The sequence below is a fragment of the Peromyscus eremicus genome, chromosome 19 (assembly GCF_949786415.1).
Source record: "Peromyscus eremicus chromosome 19, PerEre_H2_v1, whole genome shotgun sequence".
Classification (NCBI taxonomy): domain Eukaryota; kingdom Metazoa; phylum Chordata; class Mammalia; order Rodentia; family Cricetidae; genus Peromyscus; species Peromyscus eremicus.
The window spans coordinates 70674753-70680767 of NC_081435.1; the positions used below are offsets into that span (position 1 = coordinate 70674753).

At 43.1% G+C, this 6015-nt stretch overlaps 1 non-coding gene across 1 annotated transcript; it reads right to left on the reverse strand.

Moving 5' to 3' along the window:
- Positions 1-4439: 4439 nt before the first annotated feature.
- LOC131896229 (U1 spliceosomal RNA) lies at positions 4440-4605 on the reverse strand. Its single transcript, XR_009375394.1, has one exon. It is a non-coding gene; the product is annotated as a U1 spliceosomal RNA (small nuclear RNA).
- Positions 4606-6015: the final 1410 nt, after the last annotated feature.

Below are 6015 nucleotides of genomic sequence, written 5' to 3' on the forward strand. Positions count from 1 at the left end.
CAGGCACACAGTGACTGAATTGTTTCAACTTATCCAAATAGCATTGAAATGGACTTAATTGTTGCACTAGAGGAAAAACCATGTGTCCCTAGAGACTATTAGTGGCATTTAAAAGGCTAAATGTATCATAAAACCTGTCTTTAACAGAATAAAATTGTACAGACCAACACAATTTTCGTTAATGTTTTCCACATTTCTTGAAATGAGAGAAAGAAGGGAGAAAGAAAAAGAAAGGAGAAAGAAAAAGAAAAAGAGACAGGCTGGAGGTAAGTGTCCCGAGTCACTGAATTTTAGGAGTGTTTTAAATATACAGACCAAATAGCTTTTTAAAAGTTCAAAAAATATTTCTAAGTTCAGTTTGAATAAAAACATTCCAATCTGAGAAGATAAATTTAGTCCATGTTTCTTTCATAAAGTGGGGTTTTAAACAAGAGTAAAGTTCCAGCCACCTCCCGTTCTGAGCCTTCAGAGTCGCAGAGGCTCTGTAGCCGGCCTCATTGACTATATTTTTTTATTTAATTTTACTTTTCATTATGGGAAAATACTGTCCAAGGCAGTTTTCTTACACTGCTGATGTTGTGCCTGGTGGACAAATTCTCCACTTCTTCCAAGTGATATCCCGACAGAAAAGGGTGGAGAAAAGGCTGGTGAAGCATTGCTTTTATTCCACCAAAGAGACAAAGGGGATCCCTTCTCTCTAGAGGGGTTCAGTATATAATGGGGGGATCAAGAGCCCAGACAAATAGCGGATCAAACCTGAACTGTAAGAACAAATGTTTTGTTTATCTGCCCCAGCTTCTCACCCGCTGGTATATCTGGTATCAAGAAAGCTCTTTCAAATAACTTCTGTGAACATAATTGTTACGTTACCCATTTAGTTGCTATAGGAATGTGTGAGGCAATGCTCTGTTTCCATCACAGCCCGTGACTTTTCATACCTAACCGGCATACTCCTTCCCCATTTTCTCCCCTGGCCCTTAGTGATCCAGTTAGGTAGGGGTTCAAAGCAAAACAAAACTGTGGGTATCATTTTGTTCTTTCTTTCAAGCCTCAGAGTTGGGACGTGTGGTCGGAGATTTCCTGTAACTGAAATTTTAGGATTTCTTCCTCTGCTGCAGTTCTCACATGATCCTCATTCAACTCTCAGGTGAGAGGAAACAGTGCTAACTTCTTTATTGTTTATCAGGGGACAAACATTCAAGACCTGCATTTCTAAAAGACACAGAAAATGTGGCAAGTGGCTACGACAGAGGTGTGACCACAGAGAGAGTCAGAGGCTGGCTAATGCCTGTTCTGTTGTACTACAGAAAAATCCCAGGCAGCACCCCATTTTCTTCTCCATTTTACCTTATTATTTTATTTTTATTTTTATTTTTTTACTTTTGAGGCAAGTAAAATCTCAGCTATTTCAGGATAGCTTTGAACTCACTATGTAGCCAAGAATAACCTTGAACTCCTGATCCTCCAGCCTCTACCTCTTCATTACAGACATGTGCCATTATATCCAGTAAATGCAGCGCTGAGGACAGAGCCCAAGGCATCGCACATACCAGGAAAGCATTCTAGCAGCTCGAGCTACGTTCCCAGCTCCAGGACCCCATTTTCAGGGACTGGTCAGAACCAGCTGTGGCTCTAGACGTTCCATGAAATGACACTGTGGCCGAAGTGTGCCTAGGTTAAGAGGTCAGGGAGCTGACAGCTATTGATGAGAGATGACCTTCTCTTGTCTAGGGGACAGAATCGATACAGGGCACAGGAGTATACTACCTCACAAGTGGCTTTCTCAAGTCACACGTGAGCATGGCATCCTGGTGAAGTAGCGTGTCCCACAAGCCCGTGGGCTGTTGAGCAACGGCGTTTGCAGCCTCTGGACCTGAGAACAGTCTTTGCACCAGCAGCATGCAGAAAGGGTCAGTGGTGACCGGCAAAACTGGATTTGGTCGTTCAGCCAAGCTACCCTCCGCCTGCCTGCTGCCATGCTCAGCCTCGTGGATCTTCTCCCAGACACCTCCCATTGCTCTACCCGCTTGGGCCCCACAGGAGCATGGGAAGCTCTTCACATTTCGTCACCTCTTGTTTTGAATTGCAGTGTTCCTGAAGCTCACTTTTGCTTTGCTTTTCTCCACTTTTATTTCTCCTTAAAAAAACAAAAGACCTACTTTTGCGTGTGTGTGCATATGTGTATGTGTGTGTACATGAATATGGGGGAAGGACAGATACCCAAGCATGGTAACTTCTGGTATTGTTCCTCAGGAAACATCTACCTTATTATTATTTTTTTAATTTTTATTTTGCAATACAATTCAGTTCTACATATCAGCCACGGATTCCCTTGTTCTCCCCCCTCCCGCCCCCCTCACCTTCCCCCCAGCCCGTCCCCCATTCCCATCTTCTCCAGGGCAAAGCCTTCCCCGCAGACTAAGATCAACCTTTTTTAACAGGGTTTCTAACTGAAACCTCAGACTCCTGTTCAGTTAATCTGGCTGGCTATCAAGCTCCCGGGATCCTCCTTTTCCTTCCTTCTCAGCACTGGGACTGCAAGCATGTACCACCATGGCCACCTTTTCACACGTATGCTGAGTCCTAGTGCTTACGCAGGTCCTCTTCTACACCCTTTAAAACCTACTTCATCTCCTCATACTCACGTGGGAGCCATCTTTACCACTAAGGCGGTCTCAGCGCTGTGGCAGGAGGAACAGTCCTGTCTGTCCGTCCAACTTTGCTTGTGTAGCTTTGCTCCTCTCACTGCCTTGTCATCTTTTCTGAAGGAGAAGAATACACCTCTCTCCCTTCTCCATCTCTAGCTGTTGACTACAGGCCTCGTGAAGGTGAGAACCAGGTCTCCATCACCCTTGTAGCTCCCAGAGTGCCTTGGGTGGGATCTACTTCTATGCAGCTCTCCATGGAGGAGGAAAGGACTCCTGTCCAAACCCCAGTGCTGCAAAACCTGCATGCTTTCTCAGAACCGTGAGCACACCAACATTTACAGGATGCAATACGTTCTTCTAAACTCCCATAGACTGTACACCAACTCCTGAACCCATTCCTTAATTTTATTTCCTATTATCCAGGGAACACATGTTTTTCGAATTGATGGATTTAAATATACACTGGCCCTGAATTCAGTTGCTTTTCTTGCCAGTTTAGGGAGAGAATCAGATTCCACTATTCCCTATACTCTTATATATTTTCCCTGATATACACCATAGAAAGGATTTCTGAAAGCCCCTGAAAGACACGTAATAAATCTAGTGCGTCTCCTTTCTTACGGTTTTGTGTTATATTCAGAAATACGATAGTTCTGTTTCATATTTGTATTCCCTTAAGCATAGCATGTAAATAGTGAGTAAATATTTATTGAATTCAAGATGAAGAATGCAAGGAGGGGAAGGAGAAGGAAGAGAGGGGAAATGGAGGGGAGGATAAGGGAAGAAACAGTACATCATCCCCCATTTTATTTTAATTGCTAATGAGATACATAGCTCCCTCCTCTTAGTTTCAAGGCCCAGTGGGGGCTTTGTGTTGTGATTTTCAGTGTAGATTATGAAGAAGCCACAGGGTGAGTCACAGAAAAGGAAACTCAAAGGTTTCATATTTTAAGATGAGGCAGAAGGCCGCTGTAATTGTGACTGCACACTACTGTCAGCGGATGAAATGACTTCTCCTCTCCTTTCACTAACTCCCAGGTATTTTAGTGTGAGTTGTGCACAAGTTCATTTTCAATACGCAGATGTCCAAACGAGTCTTCTTGAGCCATTCTCTTAGGTACTTCCATCACCAATGGCGTTTGGTGGCGCCTCGTTTTTCCCACCACTCTAAATAAAAAAGCAATTAGATTCCTTCTGACTTCAGGCGAGGTTCTCTGGGTCAGGACAGAGGTGGCTGCAGAATCCTAAGAAGGTAAAAGAGTACCTTCCAAAAGCAGTGTGCAACCCTCTACTGAGCTGAAGATTAATGCTGATGTTGCAGGGGGTGCTGCCTCTATGGGTGGTGAGATCCTGAAGGACAATCTCGTTTACGTTGGGCAGCTCTGGAAGATGCATCCACAGTCCCCTTCTACTTTGAAATGAATCAGGATGGCTGCAACAATGGAGCTCTCCAGTGCACAGGTAAGTAACCTGCACAGGCAGGTAACCGCTGGACAGTTTGATCAGTGACATACTGTTCTCGCTGTCTCTAAAACTCTGCACTGAGTGGTTTACAAAAGGCTGTCATCCTGGGTTACTATGTTCAAGCTTCAAACTGCACATTTTCCAATCTTTGTCATTATGTCCATTGTACAGATGGGACAGGAGACGGACTGGTGGATCACAAAGCTAGACGTACAAGTCGTCGGATTGTATGACTGCTTTCAGCATACGTGAGTTCTCAGTACAGATGGTATGGTCTGTCTTTGAAGATTTAGATGATGTATTTTTCTTTTGGAAAATATTTGTAAGAGGGGAAAGCATGAACACAAGTCCCCAGTACCATAAGTTGCGCAGTCAGTCGGATGTTCTGTGTTTGGGAAGTTGCAGGGCTCGGCATATCTGGAATACAACTGATAAGCTTCACCCTGGGAAAACCACCTTCTGGATCATGGTATCTCAGCTGCCAGGTAAGCATTAAATAATGCCTTCTTACGTGACTGTGTCTTCTCACTGGTGTTCCTGGGTGTTCAGTGACTTCAGCATTGAATCCAGAATCATGACCAGATGAAAAACAGTTTGTGTTTTCAGACAATTTAGTTGGGACTGTAGCTTCTCACTCATCTTGTGAATATTTTCAAGGCTGCAGATAACTCAGCAGTGAGAAGATGTTGTGAGCCTGCGAGCAGCAACTGTCCATCCACCCACTTCTGTCCCTCACAGGCTCTTTCCTGTGAGGGTTTGGCTGGTCTCCATCATGCTTCTCCACACCCCCCTGCTGTGGGGCTGAAAGGTGAGCCTTGTTCTTCCTTAGTAAGGGCTGACAGTGAGAAGAGTCACTTAGTGAGTTGTTATTCCATCCCAAAGTCCTTTTCAGAGGAATGCCCTAACAAACGGGTGCACAGGTGAGTCGCTCAAACCCCTTACCTGTTACAGGGGACATCATAAGCTTTCTGAGATAGGTCTGCCCTCCTATTGCAGATAGTGTGAGGGGAGTATGTGCTGCTGTTCTGTTAAAGTGTGTGTGTGTGTGTGTGTGTGTGTGTGTGTCTGTGTCTGTGTCTGTGTGTCTATTTGTCTGGGTATGTGCACTCAGGTGGAGGTGCCCATAGTGGCCCGAGGCATGGGCTCCTCATAGGCTTAGAGTAACATGTGGTTGTGAGCTGTCCCACAAAGGTACTGGGCAACAGACTTGTATCCTCTGAAAGAGCAGCAGAAGCACAATTAACTGCTGAACTATGTCTCTGTCTCTTGTGAATTGCTGTTAAAGCTATATATCTATTAATTGCTGCATTAGTATTATGCCTATTAATTAATAATTAGACCAATATGTTCATGATAAAAATAATTCTTGATGCAAGAAATAAATGTGAGTGGTCTGAAAGATCATTGGAGCTTGCAATCTCTAACTATATTAGAATTTTAAATTTGTGTTAAAATTATTTAGTATTTCTCTTTTTCTACCAACCAGTATCCTTCTAACTTAAAAATTTAAATTAAATACTTATCAATTTCTGTTAGTTGCATGTGATAACAGGATTCAATGTAACCCTTCTGTACATACAAACAGCAAACATTGATCAAAACGAGTACATTTTTATTTATGAAAGTATGCTGCAGAAAACAGTGGAAAATGCACCACAATGCAGATGTAAGTAAAAAGCTTCCATAATGTGAAACATCCAAGATACTTCGACATTTCTTTGAGTCTTTTCTCCATTTTATTTTTTTTGACTTAAGATTTTCTTCTCTGAGACACTTTATGTCAATACTACTGCATATCACAGGGGGTCAATGGCCATAGCTGTGAAACTGACATACCCTTAGATGTTTTTAAGATTCTGCTATGATGAATATGTCCAAAAAAGCATACACACAATTTATTCAT